The 21,873-nt window shown below is 37.3% G+C and overlaps 1 protein-coding gene across 1 annotated transcript in view; it reads left to right on the top strand.

The window, feature by feature from the left end:
• LOC150079260 (uncharacterized) overlaps window positions 1-21,873 on the top strand; it is a 316,981-nt gene that overhangs the window by 109,716 nt on the left and 185,392 nt on the right. The gene's annotated exons all lie outside the window — the stretch shown is intronic.

The following is a 21,873-nucleotide window of genomic DNA, read 5'->3' as shown; positions in this document are numbered from 1 at the left end:
GTTTTCGAGGTTCATTACAGACGAAATGTCTCGAATGCGCCTCAAAAAAAGTTGCCTTGTATGACATCTTTTTGAATCGATTAATGCAAATCGTTGCAGTTTATTCAAGAAGGTGCGATTTGAATGAAGTTTTAAAGATCTAAATATTTTAATAGAGAGTAAAAATTAATATTAAACAGGAAGAAGAGTTGTATTCCCAAAGCACATCCAATAATTCAGTATTTCGCATATCAGAAGGGCAAAGCGAGAATTTGTTTAACTATTGTACATTTTGGGATTCGCTGTAGAGTAGCAAATATCTCAGTTGCGTGCCAATTAGCCAGCCTTTTCTCTCCCTGTTCCCGAACTTGGCCTTTGCTTTTTCCGACAAATAATGGAAGCAGAGAGGGAGGAAGAGGGATGGAAGTCAGCCTCTTGTGATATCTCCCCCCCTCCCATATACACGTGACATACATCCCTTTTTGCGTGTAGATGCTGAGACAATAGTGGATCGTGTGCAGCGATGCCTGACTCCACGTTTATGATTAGCGGTAGAGGAGCAAATTTGGACAGGTGTCTGCATCCCATACGGACACACTCACACATACATCTGGCGACGGAGAAGAGAGCGACGAGAGTGGACGGGGTGGGGAGAGAGAGAAGGCGCGCACGGCGACCGACGCTGGCGTGCAGAAAGTCAACGGTTCACTCTCACCTGTGCCAAGTCGGGCCTGCCGACTTCCCCAGGATGTGTCACGAAGCCGGAACGGACGCATGCGGATCTACCCTATGCGTGTCATATTCACCCAAAATAGAGATTGTCCCTCCTCCTCCTCTAGTAATTTTTTTTTTTTTTTTAACCCTCGGAAGGGGATGTAGATAGTATGCTTCTCCTGGCTAATCTCCCGGCCACCCCCTCAGTGTTGACCCCACTTGTAGTCTTTATTACGGTCCCTCCACCACTCTGAGTCTCCGGTGACCCATGAATCCAGTATATATGATGAGGTGAAAATCACACTCATCTAATTACCATTATTTGGGGGTCATTAGACTTCACCTAAGTGCTCGTCACTTTCCGAAAGAGACGCTAGAGTAATGTCAGCAGCCTGCTGGTTGCTTTGTGTCTCGCACTATGTCATGGCCGTAATTACTCAACGAACGCACAATCTATTCATCCAAACAGGAAATCTCATCGATTGGCTGACGCTCCGTTAACGGTGAGGAGGTGGTCAGCCGAAAACAAACAGCGTTCGTGCGTGCGCTTAGCCATCATCGCTCGTATGCGGTATAATAGTGAAACCCATGGAGGCGTAAAGGGAAGGAAAGAGATTTTGACGGCGAGAAATTTCCCTTCCCTTTCAGAATCTCCTCCATCGTGAGAGTATCCCAGGCCAACATGCTTTGGTGGTTGTCTGGTATTGATAAAATAAAAGTTCCAACTGCAAGATTTGAGTGGAAAGAGATACCTTGTGTAGAAAAGTTAGTGGAGTGAACCTTTAACATCTGACCAATTGAAATTAAAGAAGAAACTGCGATAATTGAAATTATTTCTTTGCCTAAGGGATTTGCACGTTTCGCTTAGTATTTCAGCTTTCATTTACGAAATGTTCTTTAATCTAAGGAACTAGTTCCTTATGGAATACTCTGTCAAAAAAGAAAAAGGGGTAAGAATAAAGAAATAGTAATTCAGTATTTTGTAGAATAAGGGCTAAATTTGAGAGCAAACATTAAAATCAGTGAGGAAATAAAAAAAACGAAATGCGTAATTAGTAAATGCTCTAAAAATCTTGGCAGCCCATAGTGAAAAAAAAAAAAAAAAAGAAAGAAAAACAAGTTATATTATACATTATGCTATTCGGAAGATCTAATTCAGTGAATATTGCATACTATAGCGCTGCTTTCAGCTAACCCTTAGAAGCGCCATCTTAAAAGAGAGAGAAAAAATCTGTCCAAATAAACCTGCTTTTGATAAACCTGCGATTAAGTCGAAGGCAGCTTCCAGGTCGACGTATATGACGGCAAGTTCTGCTTTACCTTCTAGTGCTCTGAGAATGGTGCTGGTTATGGATATTAAATTGGTGACTGTGGATCTTCCGGGAATGGCATAGTGAATTTGTGGGTGTTTGTGAGGCATGATTTGATTGGTGATGGTTGAAAGTAATCGTCAAACCCTTCCTAGACCAGAGGCCAAGAACCGCGATAAATCACCAAAATCATCAACAAATGCAATAGCAATTAAAACTACCAAGCTGCCAAGCCAAAGAAACGCAGAAGAATTCAAATGAATCTACTGAGAACAAACCTACTATAGGAATGAAAATGTCCACATATCAATCAATCCAACTACCAGCCGTTTATGATGTCAATCCCCAAGGCTGCAAACCTGTCTCTAATATCCCTGTACACATCGCAACGCACAGTAGACCAATGCGGACCCAAAAAAGAGGCTTGCTACCCGTACGAACTCCGATTGCTATGGCTACCACCATTCGAATTGTCTTTCGAAATGCAAGAAGTATCTGTAACAAGCTTTTAGTAACTATTTTAAATTGAGTAAATGAATTCACTTTTTTTTTATTCACAAGTAGCTCAAAGAATCCAAACCTTTAAAAATAACTCATCGCATATAAAGAAAGCAATACTTCTTAAAAACGGATTTTACACACTAGCATGACATTGCCTAATAAGAAAAGTTCAGAACTGGACAGTGACATAAACTATTTATGAAAAGATGTGGGTACAGCAAAGATTTATTAAGTAAAAAAAAGGGGCTACATAAAAAATAGAAAGGCTTTCATAAACATGAAGGGACGATATGAAGAATACAACAGAATAGAGAAAAATAGATATAAGCAGAGTAGAGAATATTGTGAGTAACACTGGAAATAATCACATGAATATACAAATAAAGTGCGAAGAGGGGGAATTCATTGATCTAGAGAATGTCCCAAATTGGGAAGATATTTATGTCGGTTCTGTAACAGATTGTACTAAGAAAAATACATTTTTGGAAATGAAATAAAAAAAAAAAAACAGAAAAAGGGAATTACGGTAAAGCTAAGCTACCGTGAAGGAGTTCTCTTGTTAAAACCACCCGATGAGACGATTGTCAGAATGATAAGAGATCATTTTCTGGCTTTGTATCTAATAATTGAATCATGCTCCCTTATGACGTTAATTCAACATTAGGATCATTACCAGTTAGGTCGAGCCTATATGTATGGATACTTTTATAGTTGGCATCTGCAGAGTTTATCATCGCACTTTGCCACGAAGAATGGAGACGCACTTGGCTGATACCTGCAGCCTTTCTCGTGTGTCACTTAAAGAAAAGATGCTGCACGCCTTACGTTAATAATAATAATAAAAAAAAAAAAAAAAATGGGTGGGGTTAGCGGACATCACGGGATTGTTATAATAACGGACCAGCGTGTGCTCTACATTTCTATCCCCTCTCCATTAGATATTAATCACTAACAGCCTTGAAGACTTGCTCGGGCACTTGTAGTAAACTAAATTAAATGATATCTCGTCTCGAACCAGGACCTAAGAAGTTATTGCAGGTCAAGCCCCAGATCCAAGACTGCAAGAGGAGGTTGGACTGCTAACGGGATTTTATTCTTTTCTTCTATTAATGGTGTTGGAATCCAACGTAAAGGAGAAGAAAGAAATCTACTTAACCAGTTTTATTACACAGCATGTATTGCGAGCATTATTGTATTTCCCCAATATACGCTAGGTGGAGTTCCAAAGCCCCTGACCTTTGTGACTTAGAGACTATTTATTTCTCTCACTCCTCTGAAATAGCACCTTTTCGCTCGCTTGTTATTCGCAGAGATATTTGCTAAGTATTAGTCAAGGTTAGTTTTCATTCGCTGCTATTAAAAAGAGAATAGAAAAAGAAATGACCGAACTACGTATTTGCATTAGATACCCAAAACCACCCTACACAATGACCGCGGCAACTTAATGCTCCATCCCACATCGTCGGTTTCTAGCTGTGCCAATTAATTGCAGTTTGTGTTACAGTAGGCGGATCTTCATGTCTCAATGGGCAAAAAAGCATATCCGTGGATTGAAAAAATGTGTTGAGTTTAAATCCTCGATTCTGAAGAAACTTTGTTTAGGTTTTTTCCTTTTGTTCCTTTTATATCTAGATTAATATGTGGTACAATGAAATTTAAATTTAACAGTCTACATAGGATAAGACCAGTCTACTAATTCGGATTGGCTGGTAAACTCAAAAAAAAAAAAAAAAGCACATGGTCTCCGACGCTGTCAGAATGTTATCAAAAAAGCGATGTACTATGAATTTAAAATCATTGTGTTGTTATTCTGCATTTTACTGCACTCACTGTGCGTAGAAGAATTTGAAACTTTGCTGTGTATAGTAACAGTCAAAACTCTGATTAAATTTTATGCCGTGTCTGAAGAGCTCTCGAATAACCTGGCAGGAGGTTCAGATGACTCCCTACTGATTTCTGACAAATTTCACCAAGGTGATGTCAGACAAACAGTTACATTATCGATTCCCATACGAACGAAAAGCCTGGTTCTGTCCGTTTCTGAAGTCCGTTAAATCGAGGATTTACTGTATTACATTTCTGCGTTGTAACCATGTTAATTAATAAAAGAATCCAAATTAATAATTATTAATCCGCTCCCACGCTTCTTTATGAAAGCGTTCTGCAACATGAAATATCTACACCATACTAATAACGAAACAGAATAAATTTGGAATAGAGAGTAGTTAAACTGAACAACTGCATCACATGAGAGAGCGGGGTAACATATTGTTGATCCATCTGAGTGTGCTGTTTGAGAAAATTGAAATGTGTCATATTCTTTCCAAAAATGGTCAATAGCAACCAACGCGCTTTAAATATCTTTATTGCAGGCAGTGATTGGTTATATGATTGCCTGATGCAATAATACCCACAACAGCGACAATGCTAGGGGTTTAACATTAAATAACTTATACAAGAAAAATTACTTAAAACATATATTAGGACATAAAACGTATAATTCCATATTTTACATATAAAATTAATATTAACATGTGAAATGAAGACACATGAAAGGACGATGACAGTCACTCGGTTGAAGACGAAAGCTGGTCCCTGATGATGCGTCTTCTGTACGATTTGTCCTCTATGGACTTTTTGTATTCCACATCTATCTCCTGGACGTTGTGGAGCAACTCCATGGGCAGCGCTTGACTCTTCTTCGATTCAACATGCTTTAGGTTACAGTGAACAACTTTATATTGTAATTTTAGGCATCAAGTCAACTTTTTGACATATTAAGTTTTTATTACGTTCCTTGTATATATCCATGAACACCATTTTAATATTAACGACAACTTTCTTACCATTCTAAAAGAATTCAAAAGGATACCCTTCAGATATGACGCCCCTCTAGTGATCCATAAACAATATAAAGCAAGCTTTAGAGTTTCAAGACGAGTTCCTCGGGTTGGAGTTGGATTCTATCTGAACTTTCTATTTGCTGCTCTATTTCGAGCTCTTTTTATATTCAAACCACAGTTTGTGTTTTCACGACGATGATGATATCAAGTATTAGATCGCCTTTATTACATCAGGCAAACCCAACCGATTATCAGTGAAGCACAAATCCATATCTCAGAACTTGAAGCATCTGCTCTATATTCATTGTTTGTCCACACAGTAAAACCAACAAGAAACAATTAAAATTACTTTCACTAACAGAAAAGTACAAAATGACGTCAGTGTCGATCCAAAAAAAAAAAAAAAAATCGAAAAAGTTAATGTCATAAAGGTCTGAGCTAATCTGGTATTATACCTTGCCCTTCACTAATCACTTCAAAGGTCGTAAAAGCCTTTTCCTCTCTTTGAAACATAAACCAAGAACTTGTTAGCATAACACAATTTGTTATGCAGTATGTTGTGTTGTAACCTTGAACTTATTAGTATTAGTAACGGCCGCATGGTGCAAGAAAGCCTATGGCTTATGCTGCACCAGCCAAAAAAAAAAAAAAAAAAAAAAAATCCGAACAAAACAATGATAAAAACAAAAAAATAAATAATAAATAAATAAATAAATAACTAAATAATAATAATTAATAAATAAAAAAAAACAATATAAATAAAAAGGAAATTAAACCTATCATCCTATGCGCTTCCCTTACCCGAAAGTACTATCAGATGACCTTTGAATTTCCCCAAACTGTCGGCCTCTACCACCCATGAAGGCAACTTATTCCAGTAATTTATAACTCGCTGGCTAAAATAAAACTTCCTGCAGTCCAATCTAAACATTTCCCCCCGTAACTTGAATTTATGTCCCCTAGTTCTAGCATCATTTATAATCTTGAAAATTTCGTCCTCATTCATTTTACTGATGCCTCTCAGAGCCTTAAACATCTCAATCAAATCTCCTCTAAGGTGTCTAGTTTCCAAACTCTGCAACACACATATTCGAAGTCTTTCTTCATAAGGACGCCCTTTTGCCGATCTCACCAGGCGAGTTACCCGTCTTTGCACCCTTTCAAGAAGCTCGATGTCTTTCTTTAGGTGCGGTCTCCATACTTGAACACAGTATTCCAAGTGTGGTCTAACATAAGCCTTATATAATGGGATTATCACGTCCCTATCTCTACTTGCAAAAGTTCGATAGATCATCGATAGGACACCATGGGCCTTCCTTGCAACCTGTTTACAATGCTCAGAGAATTTCATGTCTGACCGTATCGTAACACCCAAGTCCCTTTCCTCCAGTACTGGGTTTAGTTGAACTCCACCAAGTGAATAAGTTTTTTTGGGATTACTGTTTCCCAGGTGTAATACCTTACACTTTGTTGGATTAAAGCACAGCTGCCATTTTTTTGACCATTCTTGAAGTCTATCTAGGTCTCTCTGAAGAAGCTCAGCTTGACAGTGATCATTAACTACTCTACCAATTTTAACATCATCTGCAAATTTAGACATCACGCCCTCTATCCCTTCATCAATGTCGTTTATGAAAATTAAAAACAACAGTGGTCCTAATACTGATCCTTGGGGAACCCCACTTCTTACATCAACCCAATCTGAGGAATAGCCATTTATCACAACCCTCTGCCTCCTGCCCTGAAGCCATCCTTCTATCCATCTAAGGATTTTCCCAGTGATTCCAACCTGTTCCAGCTTATAAAGCAACCGCCCATGTGGGACTGAGTCAAAAGCTTTGCTAAAATCTAAATAAACAATGTCGAAATTATTCCCTAAATCCAGCTCGTGAGTGACCCTTTCGAAATAGCGAACCAGATTTGTTAAACATGATTTTCCCTTTACAAAACCATGCTGAGTATCCTTGAGAATTTCAATTCGATCCAAATGATCCTGAATTACACCCTTGATCATTGCCTCCATGATTTTCCCTACTACTGAAGTCAGACTGACAGGTCGATAATTTCCAACTTCACTTTTAGAGCCACCCTTATGTATGGGAGATACATTTGCACTTTTCCAATCCAAGGGAATCTCCCCAGAGTTTAGTGATGCTCGCATAATTAGCCTCAATGGTTCAATGCACTCGCTTGCCGCCTCTCTCTTAAGATTATAGGGTATATTCCATCAACTCCAGGAGCCTTACTGGTCTGTAGGCTCGAAAGTTTTTTCATTAAATAATCTTGCGAAATTTCAATATCATTAATTACATATTTCTTAACTTCGCTCCCACAATTTCCCACTGCCACAAAAGGCTTTTCATTTGTAAATATCGATGCAAAATAACTGTTGAGTTCATCTGCAACGGCAGCTGGTGTATTTATTACTATCCCCTTACCCTTACGTAAAGGTCCGATCTGGTTTGTCCTTTAACGGTGTCTCATCCCAGTCATCGTCTATAGTTTTGTGCTATTTTGTCGCGAACTGCCTTTCATAATCCCGAAGTTTTCCTGCTCATATATGTACAGACTTCTTCTTGGGAACTTCAGATCACATCAAGAAATAATTACGTACTTGCCTTGTAAGGCTCATTACAAACAGAATTTACACACCCGACGTGAAAGATAAAATAAGAGATCATTGCAAAAGAGATGTTGTTGTTGTTGTTTTGGTTTTTAGGAGCATTAGCAACTAAGGCCATATTGCTCCGGGAATATGCGGTGGTCATTCCATAACCTTTCCGCATCCTCCGTATTTTGTGGTGACGGGTCGAACCCCGGTCTAATCAAGGAGCATGTGCTACGCACTGCTGCTCCTTCCCACCTGGCTACTTGCAAAAGAGATGGACATGAGCAGGTCCTCTTCGCAGTAAACTCAAAGACATGGCTCCATACAGTAGTTGTTCAGAAAAATGCCACTGATTTTTTTTTTTTTTTTTTTTTTTTTTTTTGTAAAATATAACAGTTGATAGTATTAAAATGTATTAAGCGTTTTTGTGTAATGTAACAATTTATAGTGTAATGTAACAATTATTTTATTTTATTTTTATTAATAACAAGGTACACAACAGATATCCATTAACAGTGAGAGCAGTGCAATGAACAGAGTTGATAACAATATTAAGAAATCCAACAGGAAGATAAACCATTGATATAGATTCAGACATTAAAATCTTATGTATAAAAGAAGTATGCATTCAATTAAGTTACTGGTAAAACAAATAATAAATAATTTAATTAAAGAAGAAAAAATAATAGACTACAATAATTAAATGAGAGCTAGTCACTTCGCAATTCAAGAGAAGAGTTCATCAATGATTAGGAATTGTCTAAAAAGTCAATCAGACAGTGATTTGCAGATTCGTTTAGCGGACTGAACTTCATGAAGTCCGTGGTGGGCAGAGTCAGGGCGAAATGGCATACCATTCCTGACTTGTCTGCAGGGAGCAAATAAGTTGATTTTACTAAGGATATCAGATGCTTCATAAGTTCTAGTGATTACTTTGGCTAGACTGGTGACGTCAGCAATAACTCTTCTAGTGCACAAAAGCCTCAGATGAAAGTAATCACACAGCGATAAAATAGAGGGTTACGGAACGTAAGGTAACGTTATCAACTAATAGTATTAAAATATATTAAGCTATAAATAGTAGAACTACACTGTATTTTCAGAACCGCTAATAACTGGTGTGTAAATTCCGTTTACGCAATTTACATACGGGTTTGAAAAATTTAAACTGTGTGAAAAAAAACGCTCTTTGTAAATAGCCTTCCATTTAAAGGCAATTTCCTTCACGTTAGAAGTAAACGGATCAAAGATATACAACAGATGTGTCGAATCATTGAGCATAGCGACTTCCAACGAGGAGTCATCATAAGATGCCATGTTAGCAATCGTTTAGGTCGCGCCATTGAAGCAAAATAGCAACACCCTAAAACAAGAGTGGCTGACATAAAAATCAGGCAGAAATGTCATGGTGCTGCTACAGCTGGGAAATTTTCGGTCAGACTGCAGAAACTGACCGAAAGGCACTCAGAACAGTGGTACGTAGATCCCGTTAGTCTTATCGAGGTCGCAGGAACTGAAATTAGTAAACGCCTGATACGTACTGAGCAGTATAGCATCGGATTTTTAGGAAGAGCTGCAGCACACAAGCCAAACATCACATACACACCTGCTCAACTTCGACTTGCTTTGTGCATCACCCATCGAAATTTATCCCGAACGTCGAAGAGATGTATTGTGGGTGTGACTGATCATGTTATGCGGTTTTCCAGTCTGATTGCCGTGTTTGGGTCTCGCAGATTTCGGAGAACGTTTTTGATCGAAGTGTATACTCTCATCTGTTAAGTTTGATGGAGGTGCTATCGCTGTCTGTAGTTGTTTCTCGTGGTTTGGTTGTAGACCATTGGTCGTTGTTCCTGTGACAGCGAATGCCATGCGGTAAATTGACATTCTGGACAATTCTGCTCTTCCTTCATACACTGTAGCAGCAGTATAGGGGAGGGACTTTACTGTTTCAGCATGGAAATGCACCCTGTCACGCTGCACAACCTGTAGTGATTCGGTTTGAAGATATGGGCGTGCAAAATCTTCATTGGTTTGCCCAGAGTACCGATTTAACCCAGTGAACCGTGGGATGAATTGGAACATCAGCTTGCAGTCAAAAGCTGAAGAATTGATGCTGTGTGGAAGGTGGAATAGACCAAATTACCACTTTCGTCTTATAAAATATTGTTTGGAGCCTACCGGCGAAGTTCATTGCATAATTATGGCTAAAGGCGGAACTAAAAGTTATTAAATATTGTAATTAAATATTTCTTTGAAACATGGAGGGGTGTGGTTACTTTTGGCAATTTAGTATATGTGAACTATGTAGTAAATGTGTAACATTCATCTGATATATATCAGATGTGATTCTGTACAGGGAATAACCGAAACAAACAAATAAATAAATAGTACAAAAGCATTCATTTATCGCAGAACATTTCAGGTGTAATTTTCACGCGTCTTGTGTGGGGAATCTTGTGTGTTTTATATATCCTTTTTGGTTAATAAATGTAAGAAATCAGGCCGAAAGTCTGACTCGGACTTTGCTTTTGACCGAAGTACTCAGTTCTGTTCTTGAGATACTTGGTGGAAACCACGTATGATGGAAACGTAAAAATTTTTTTAACCCAAAACTATTATCTTCTCAGCGGCTTTTTGCTTTCAATAAAATAATAAATAATTTTTTAGTAATACATTACTAGTAATGTTTTTTGTTTTTTTTTTTTATTCTGGTGAAAAAAAAAGTAAATTATAAAACTTTAGAAGTGCGACACCGAGAAGGGTAAACTGCATATAGTAAGATTGTATGAAACTAGTGAATTGATGGTGGGGAAGAGGCTGGTGAAGTCAGAATTTGAGTTATATATTCAGGGTGGAGAAGACAAAAGAAATGGTTCTGCAATCGTGACAGTACTGAATGAAGAAGTGTGTGTGTGTGAGTGAGAGAGAGAGAGAGAGAGAGAGAGAGAGAGAGAGAGAGAGAGAGAGACTTGAATATCTTACTGGTAGGATAATGATAGCGAGGGGGCAGAACTTATTAGATGTGAGGGTTGTCGTGCAGGTATATAATAACGGAGAGGAAATAGATCGAATGTATACAATAGCGAAATAAATAATTATGGAGAGAAAAATAATTTTTCCCTGATAGTAATGGGAAATTAAAGATAGAATTCGTGTGGAAGACTGTGATTTAGAAAGCTGGAATGAGAGCTGGAAGAAACTGGTCGAATTTTGAAGAGAAATAAAATTGGTGTCAAAGAATATACGATTTAAAGCTTTGTCATATGAAACAGCATTTGTTGGCCTCTTCCTTTTTCGCCCATTACAACACAATAAAAGGCTACTTCCCCCTTTTTATACATTTGTTGTAAAAGCGTCTTCATATGTAAATTTTGATCCTTTGGTACTTCTTTCTGCAATTTTCGCGTTTTGTAAATAGCTGAGGACCTTATAACCACCCTGAATAATGTGTTATTTATGATTTTAGTGCTATGGCTCATAGGTGAGTGCTTATTTTTACCGTTTTGGTTCTTTTTTCGTCATGGTTGGTCAACCCTGTTTTAAAAAAATCCCATCCAAGCAACTTGTAAAAGAAATATAGCAAGCTTGTTAATTTAACTCGCAAAGTTTCTGTGCTGCAGCTGTGTAAATTATCACTCTTAAATATCAGTGCTACCACCTAGTGTTCGTTGTCATAATTACTTTTTTCGTGATAATAGCCATGAAAAATAATCATGACAAGTCAGGTACAAATTTCTGTTGATTGGTGCCTAGTTTAAAAAGCGTGTTGAGGAATAGAAAGGGTTAATTGCTATCGATTTAATGCTCTCTGTATTAAAACTGGCCTTTCACTTTCGTTTCCTCCTTCGACTGGTAATTCCGTATAAACTTGTAGATAGTGAAACAGCCGAGTCGCTAGGTTAGTAGGCGGGATCAGGGGAAAATAAGAATCCATTCGAAAGCAAAGAAGAAGGGTGGGTGGGTGTAAATATGTGTGCGCTTGCTCGCTCGCACGAGTGGATGGACGTGCGTAATCAATTAAGAAACAGCAATCATCCCGGGGGAAAACCCATTGTTCAGAAGACTAGAGGAAAGAGATACTAAAATTGTGTCACGTGTTTTACCTCCTTACCCAGTTTAAAATCTAATTTCGAAGATAGGAAGGTTAAACGTATCTCCTTCATGAGAAAAATGTACGTATTCACTTGTCTTGATAAAGACGCAATGATTCCCTTTGAAAATTTGCGCTTCCCTCACTTGCGTGATAATAAGTTTGCTGTGGGTCATATGAGAAGACCACCCTTCCACTACCCTTACTTGCTCTCAGAAATGGAGACTTTAATGAAAGAAGTTGCGAACAATCTGCACTGAATTATGATTACCTTCTCACTCCTTTCAAATTTATCAGATACGATAAATTTGGATTTCGTGCATGTGAGTGCATCGTCCCTAGTGGGATGATGCTCTCATATGCATCATTTTTGGTATAATATGGTGTATACCGTCCACACCTGGAACCCTGCCTTCGCTCAGCTTCACTAATTTTTTCCCGTAGACTTTTTCTCCAAGATTGATATTTCACTTAATTCACAGCAGTATAACTCCTTATCCCCGACCCCTCTTGGTCCGAACGCTCTTTAAACTGTATTATTTCCATTATTTTTCTCATTCATTTGGGTCTCAGCTAAATATAGAAAAATCAGTTCAGCTCAGCCCACCTTTTCGAAAATTACGTTCTTGTCTTTCTTCGGTATGACGCAAACTCGCATGGTGAATTGATATGCATAGGAATCTGAGTGTTCCTTGGGATAGATCCTCTCCTTTTGATGTCAATTCTCTGATTTGAAGAATAAATTTTCCAAAATGCATCGGAGCCTTAAGCAAGCACTAACTTGATTTATAAACCAGAAATTCCTTGTCCAATATTATCTTAATTTGTATTATCCTCGTCATCATTTATACATCTGTTGTCTTGATGTCTGTGCCTTCTTCATACCAACAGCATGTGCGTATATTTTACATTACTAGATGCTGAGAAGTCTAGATCTTCTGTTGAATAACGCTCCCTTCCCACGATATCAAGATCAGTTCTGTTTACCTCTTTTCATCGCTCGGAATATAATGTAATCAACGTAATGTGAAATTTACTAGCATTTTACTCTTCCATGGTAAGATTCCCCGTGTCTCTAACTGAATAAAATAAATACAATCAAAACTATGTTGCGCACTCTGATCCAACAAGAAGGGAAAAAATTGCATTAGGAGCAAGCTTTCAAGCAGTAAATATTTGAATTTTTTAATTCATAAACAACCTAGTAGAATGTTTTAATTTCCTGCCGAGTGACTCCGATTTTTTTTTTTTTGTTTGTTTGTTTGTTTGACGGGAAGTATAGGTTCTCTACACTTCAAAGGATATATACTTCTCCAGCTGTAGGCTGTCTGATGAAGGACAAATGCAACCGATAGATCAGGCTATCTCTTATACATTAATGAGGGTATCATTCAGATCTTCCGAATCTGTTGAAACACGAACAGAGAACTTATTGAGAACTTATAGAGAACAGAGAACAGAGAACACAAATTGGGCTTTTTCAATTGGTATAGCAATTAGATATCCTCTAAAAGGTCAATATGTATAAAAAGTGTAAAGTATTTGATGTCTAACGGCACCGGGGGTTCCCCCCATCTCAGTGTTGTATGCATTGTAGGTGTGGCACACAGAGGTTGGTTCGAGCCCGTCACCACCAAATACGAGGATGCGGAAAGGTCAGGGAATGACCACCGCATATCCCGGAGTAATATGGCCTTAGTTGCTAATGCTCCTAAAAACCAAATAACAATAACAACAGCACAGAGGTCTGTGAAAGCCAGAGATTTACAAAACGTATATGGGCAGTGTCCCGTTGTGTAATGTCATGGTATGTTGTATCTCTGACCGTTTAGCCTTTGGGGCCCTAGTGGGACCCTCCGTTGCCCATGCTTGCCCCGTGGGGGCAGGTCAGGGTACCCAGTAGATTTATATTCAGCACGCTGGCAGGCCTTGCCACCTAGTTTCCGGAGATTTCAGTGGCTAGGACTTAAAAAAAAAAATGCGTGCGACATTGGTTTTCTAGAACTACGCCTAACATGTAGTTTCGGGCACAAAACGCCCCGGCGCCTCTTGGCTTCAATTGCCTGGTAAAAAGGTAAAGTGCAGCCATTATCAACCCATTGCAGGATGGAAGCCTCCTCAACAATACATGCTGAGGGAAATGGACCATAATCTGCCACACTGGTCCAGTGCGGGTTGGCAGATCGACCGTATTCAGCAGTCAGGGGCTTGAACCCCGGTCTACTCAAAGAGCGTGTGCTACTGCACTCCCGCTCCTGACCACTCGGCTACGGAGCACTAATTCAAAACAACAGAAACTCACCACACTGCCACTTCAGTGGTAGCATTTAGTGTGTTAAGAACTGGTTTTATTCATTTTTGATAGTGTGAATGATCACCGCCATTGTTCTGAAATCCTTTGTATACTCGGTTGTGACACGTGGCCCTCTTTCCTCCCGGAAACTAAAGTGAAGGTTAAAATGAAGTAAGGTTTCTCACGTAAATCTTCGATCATGTGATTGGATGTGTGTGAACACGAAGGGAACAATCAAATAATTACCCCGATCCTAAGGCAAACAAAAAAGGGATGTAGACGGTAACCTAATAACTTATTTTCGAAAATGAATGAAGGGCGTGGAGGTTTTTTCCCATCTCTAACAAGTGAGCCCCGCCCTTTACATTTACGGTAACGTACTCTCCAGTTACCAAGGTTGCTGCGATTGGCATCCTGTAATTGGTAGAGTTACTGCTTAATTAGACAAGATTTGTGCTTACTTTTGCCGAGAATGAGAAACAATGGCCTTAAACAATTAGCTTGTTAACCTAATGATTAGGTTCAGCTACGTATTAGATACGTTAAGCAGGTGCTGACCTAATCAATACGCAATCAGAAAATTTCCCAACCTTTATTAACATCCAATGTGATTTACTATTCTCAAAAAGGAATAGTAATAAATAAATATATGCTGCCTTCCTTTCTGTATTCTTTTGTAACGAAGATACTTAAAAAAAATAATCTGCACATAAAGTAATCATGTTAGTTTTCCATTTTAATAAATTCCCTAAATTTGAAGTGTAACATTTAAAAAATCCACCTTACGTTATATTGAATGCATCTATCATCGTGTTCTGTAATAATGGAAATAAAAATATTTTATCATAATATTTGCTCGACATTTTATGCCAAAAAAGAATCCAGACGCAATGGATTATAGTTTTCTAATGCGGACAGCGATGAGTTGCATATTATCTTATGCTGACCATTAAGAAAATTAATGCCGGGTGGGTAAAAGCGCCTGCCTGGCAATCCAAAGGTCGCGGGTTCGAATCCCGCCTCGGGCATGGATCAAAGTACTGCAAAAACCTTGGGAGGTGCATTATGGCCACAGAAGCCGATGCGCCAATAACTACCAAAGAAGAAAAAAAAAAAAAAAAAGAAAGAAAAATTAATTGGCTACCACTTCTCACGTCATGCCATCTACAACAGCTACATCTTGCTTATTTAAATGGTATGGGCAATATTAATATCGCATACACGGTCATGAGAGGCGCATGTTTCATGCTTTTTTTATTATTATTTTTTTTATGGTTTACCTAAAAATGCTTCTATCTCAGGAATAAACTGTATTTATTTTACTCAATTTGAAGAGTACAACTTCACCCTTCTACGGTAGTAGATGCTGAAGAGATAGATATAAAGGTTTTATAATATTTTATATAAATAATATTTTAATATTATATTAAATATAATATTTAATAATATGTAATGTTATAATATTTAATGTTATAATACTTAATATTATAATATATTTTATATTTTTTATATAAACTTTTTTATAATTTAATAGATATTTATAGAAAAAAAGTAATAAACGCAAATAATATATTATGCGTGACAGATTCTTTACTAGCATTTTTACTTAAATTGTCGACATGATTCATTTATTATTTGTTGCATCAAAAATAAAGATTTCGTCCAGTTATGTCCATTTAACTTTCAGTTTTTAGTAATAAACGAATAATCAGAAATAAGGATTAAAAATAAACAAACATTCGCACAAATTTCATTTTCCCTGTATTATATGAGGTCTGCACTGCTTCCCCCTCAACTGCTTATGATACTCATATTGAGATCTGCGACAAAAGCGGTTGTTCAATTCGTAATTTGGTAATTAAAATTAATATATTAATATATATTATTGCTAATTTGATTTATCATGGTTAATATGATTAACTCTATTCCTCATGGAGATTCTTACCGTTCAATTCGTTTGTTTCTCAAATTATGAAACCGCTACTAGACTTTCTTGAGGCTTTTGGTAAGTCTGTTTTTAATCAAAAATCAAATATTTAATCAAACTTTCGATAGCTTTACTATAATAGAATGCCTCAATATTTTTTCCACCTATAGTGACACAACAAATGCTGTTCTAATTTTCGTGTACACAGGTTTTCAGGAACTTAATGCCCAGCTATAATTAATTAATTGCAATAGGAAATTAATGAGACGTTCGGTGCTGCTATCTTTTAATGTTTCCGGTTCTAGCTTCGAGTCATTTTTACAGATAAGTTTAATGTTGTTTCCTTAAATTAGTAGTTGGCACAGAAAATGCTAAACATCGAGTCATTTTAACGGTTTACATTTCTTTCCTAATGAAGCGTTAATCCCACAAAATAGTGTAAGAAGACAACACCTTCATTTCATATATGCCACACCTGAATAAAATATTTCAGTTTCGGCAATATTTGAATAATCTGTGCATATAAATTCATCGCCTTAAAGATGGTAAGGTAAGTTTTTAATGTATATTATTACGAATTCTAATTAGTATTGGTCTCAGAGATGGTACAATGCTTCACAATCTCCTAATGGAAAATTCGCTTATTAGTTTTCATTACAGTGAAATTTCATTTTTAGGTCATGATCCATTTAATTTTAAATTATATACACATTTTTATCATTTTTAACAGTATCCGCATTTTTAATCTTCTTATGGAACATTATGGAATGTTTCAGTGGGTCAACAGATGAGTATGAACATACGTTGCACTAAAATTAAATGTAAGCGACACGTGGACTCTAACCGTAGCAAAACGGGATGACCACTTTACTGTGATGTCGTGGATGATCTGAAATCGCATTATTAGTATAGTTGTTGGCATTCACAATCTCATGTAATCGAAACTACAAAATATTTCAGCATATCAGAGCCAGTTATTTAGGTCTATGATTCTAAACCAATTAAATATATTAAATTAAAGCTTGGCAGAGAATTACCAGCTGCGGTAAACATTATTTATACTGTTTAAATCGTTTACACCTTTTAAGCAATGATTCCATTGTATTCTAAGCTAAAACTGGTATTGTTGCTTCCTAGATCAGAGTCGTCCACCGTTCATGATGTGTGAACGACTTTTTTCTGCTTAATAGTCACGCCCTTTTTCTGCTTAATAGACTCTTCTTACACTGCTTTCCCTTCGGCACATTTCATTTATTTCGTTAAATTTCTTTCAAAAAAAAAAAATTGGCACTTGAACAACATTTTGCTCATGAATGGGGAGATCGAAATTTTTATTATATTTAATAAAAAAACAATTTGGTTTCATTATAATTTTAATATATATATTTGATAATTTGAATTATTATATCTCCTGAGAGAGAGAGAGAGAGAGAGAGAGAGAGAGAGAGAGAGAGAGAGAGAGGGGGGGGTCAAATAGTGTCCCTAGTGACCATATTTTGTTTTAACAACACTGCAGCTTGTTACTCATATCTGTATAGCGTTTCCTGTCTACAGAAGTGTATATTCACGGGCCTTGCGTGTTTTACTCTTCTCAGTTACAATGGTTATAATCACCACACTGGACGGAAAAGGGCAGAGTTCGAATCCCATCAATGACAATTGAAAATTTGGTGGACTTCTTCACAACGCGACTGAGTTAGTCTGTCTCAAGAGTCGTATGATTTTTTCCCTACAGGAAATCGGGTTTTTCATCAAACAAAGAGCAAAACGACTGAAAGACACACTCAATTGCAGACGCAATATTATGCTGAGTCTCATAATCGTAGCATCTTTGGCATTTAACACCCACCTCACACCTGCATGTTGTTCGGGATTAAAAACCCTCGGAATGACTAATGGGGGAACTCTACTGCCAGCACCTGAGACAGGCTAACTACAACCACAGTTGAAAAGAACTTTAGAAATTTATGTGTATTGAGTGTGTTACTAATTTTTCGTTAAGTTGTAATTATTATTACTCTTGTTATTACTGTTCTAAAGCTTTTTTTAGTACACATATCAATATTACAAGTTGTAATTTGATTTTTTGATTTGTCTTCTTTTTTGTATTGTTACTCCAGTTGTTACCACCATATCCTCATAATTTAATTATTCTAGACATATTTTATTCATATTTGGATAAAATAAAATAAAATTAATTTTATTTTTATACTCAGAAACGACCACATAAAAGTCACAGAAGTTTACAAGTTGGAGAATGCAACAACAATACCGAATTTCGCGGTCACCTGAACTCAAACCACGGTCAACTAAAACGCGTGTATTTCTGTACTTTAGGATTGACCATCTTCCTATAAGAGTAATCTGAAATCATTTCGCCATAAATCTGTTATTACTCTTATATTTGATGTTAAGAGACTCACATTTCCTTCTAGCTCTCTCTCTCTGATTTCTTAGTGATCATAGGGGAGAGAGAAAGAAACAACGAAGAATGGCAATAAAAGATATAATAGCGTGGAAATAATATAACCGTAATAAAAATTAAGAGAAAAGTTCGAAGCAAAATGATAAGGAGAAAAGTCAATCGAACAAAAATATATAAATGATATGGAGGGAGATATATTAAAATAAAAGGGAATGAAAAAGGCACGAAATGTAAAGTAAGAAAATGATACTGAGACTGCTGAACAGGAAACGACAACGAAGTGAAGGGTTTAAAAGACAGAGATGCACCTGTTTCAATCCGAGATAAAAAAAAAAACTAGAATAATGGGGTATACTAAAAGGTTTTAAGGATTGCGAGATGGCCCATGATGGGTCTAATTACAATCCCTAGTTCCCAAAAATATCTTCTGCCTTGGTCACCTGAAGCCGCCGTGAAATATAACTTCAAAGCAACTACTTACCTTGTGGATACTTGGAAACCGCGGTCAGTCATGCAGAAAATAAGGGTGTGATGCCGGAAACACTGTTATTAGCTGTGCTCATTCGTGGAAGCTTCCTTGCCACATAAGCACCAGAATGGAGCACGCTCTTATTGGTGAGACATTTCTACTGAAGATGGCCTTGGATATTTTTAATAGCATATCGAAGAAGACAGGAACACCTTGAAGAACTCGACCTCCTAATGGGATGCCTCTTTTTTGATCCTTTCGCCAAATTATGTCTCTTCCCTTCTTTGGCATAACACACAATGAAGCTTTAAGGAAGGAAATGTTACATAATTGTATTGAAAGCGATTCTCAAGTTGCATAACTATACAGTCCTTGGAATACCAACCATTTAAAACTTATCAAATACCCGACTTTCTGTGAAACTCTAAAAGAATGCAAAAAAAAAAAAAAAAAAAAACCGTTATTAGTGGAATTAAAAATTGTTTCTATGCATATCTTTTCTCTTTACTTTCTGTAACAGTAAAGAGAATGTCATACGTTATTTAATTTGAAAAACATTAATTTCCAATTAATTTTGGATCCGCTTTCAGAAATTACTCTACTCCATTATTTTTCTGGAACAACTTTTTCACTCACACAGAGGATCAAATTCAGTCATCAGACCTGCAATGTTTTTTTCAGCTTTGAAATAAAACTATATGATGCTTTGTTCGGTTTTATGATGATGGTCTTTTACGCCAAAATTTATGAGATCCTCCTGGCTTATAGTTCTTAAAAAACCTAAAGGTACTACAGAATCTATATTAAATTATATATATATATATATATATGTGTATATAATTTTAATAATTAATACTTTAAAATAATATCAATTAATTATTATATATATGCGTGTTCATTAATTAATTTATCAAACATTAAGTATTAATAATAACATAAAATTTTTAAAATTAATAAATTTAATATATATTTTCCGACTAACGTAAGCAAAATCATAGCAGTGAAAGCGAATTATTTAACGTATTTGCTAAATTTTTATTATTTTAATTTATTTTTTAATTCGTGCAGTTGCATACAGTTGGGATCCAAGAGGATTCTAAGACAGTAAATGATTTTAAAGTTAAACGCTATTTATGCAACACAGTTACGTTTTCAAATGTAAAATTAACATAAATTATCGTAATAGAAAAATTTTAATAAAGAATGGAGAGATTTATTAGTAACCAAAGTAATAAAAAATGATGGAGGGGATTATAATAGTTTTTCTGAAAATGATGGAAACTAATGCAAATTAACTATCTTACGGAAATGTCCTGTCAATGAGAAAGCTGACATTGCATGTCCTCAAGATAGTGAAGCATGAAATGTAATTGTAGGTTTATATTGGAGTGCTTGTATCTGTACTATTTTTAATTTTCGCTGCATCAGGACCACCGCTATTCAAGTCTTCTGCATTGACGGTTCGATCTGGGGATCGGGTGGCGGACTGATCTTTCGATCGACTCGCCTTTGGGGCGATCGAAATGCAGCGATTCCCTGACAGTTTTTGGCCTTGTGGTCCTCTGTTGAGATGGGGCGTAATGATCAGTCTATTTTTGTTTTATTTTATTGTAGTTGGTTTACATCTCTGTTGGTGATATTTCACATAAATTTGGACTTGGTGCCCGTCAGAGGGGGCGCCGTTAAATTTCTATTCAATTGGCATTCAAAATTCAGATTGATTATTTTATTATCTTTGCATTTAGATGTTCTAAATTATCTTGGAGAGTTTCTGCTGCAATATTTTTACTCTTGTTACCCTTCTCTTCCCTCCCTGTTAGTTTGATTGTTATGTTTAATTTTGATTATTTTCGCTCTTCTGTCTTGCCATACTGCTGGCATTATTTTTATTTTTTAATTCTCATTCTAATTTATTTATATAGATATACAGGGTGATTCACTACCAGTGCGACAAACTTGCAGGAGGTGTAGGGGGCACAAAGACGAATCGGAATCACATAGCATTGCAGGGTCCGGAATGCCTTCGTCATGCGGTAGAGGGAGGTCGCGTGAACAGCGATCCCGCTGGAAGTCAGCATTTGCGAACCGGTTCCCGAGGCAGTAGGATGGACGAGTATTCAAGCGTTGAACTGGCCGACATGCACCTCTCGTATGGAGCTGCGGACTGTAAAGGGCGCGCCGTTCTGCGCTTGTACCAGGAACGTTTCCCGCACAGGCGTGCTCCTCATCATACGATTTTCGCACGTATGCACAGAAGGTTACGTGAGACTGGTTGTTTCACGAGAGGTACCATGAATCGAGAGCGAACGACGAGGACGCCAGACAATGAGGAGAATGTCCTACGTCTTGCAGAAGGCAATCCGAGTACGAGTACTCGAGCGATAGGCCAACGATTGGGTATTTCCCAATCCACTGTATGGAGGATACCGTCAACAAACCAAATGAGTTCATATCATCTGCAACGCGTCCAATCATTGGAGCCTGCGGATTATCCACTCCGGAGACTTTTGCTACTTGGTTTCTTCAACAGAAACGGTTCGCAAATGCTGACTTCCAGCGGGATCGCTGTTCACGCGACCTCCCGTTCAACGTTCTCTACCGCATGACGAAGGCATTTCGGACCCTCCAATGCTACGTGATTCCGATTCATCATTGTGCCCCCTACACCTCATGCAAGTTTGTCGCACTGGTAGTGAATCGCCCTGTATATG

This window comes from Mastigoproctus giganteus, chromosome 10 (genome assembly GCF_048544385.1).
Source record: "Mastigoproctus giganteus isolate SK-2022 chromosome 10, ASM4854438v1, whole genome shotgun sequence".
In the NCBI taxonomy this organism is placed as follows: Eukaryota; Metazoa; Arthropoda; class Arachnida; order Uropygi; family Thelyphonidae; genus Mastigoproctus; species Mastigoproctus giganteus.
This window is presented reverse-complemented; position numbering and strand designations above follow the sequence as displayed.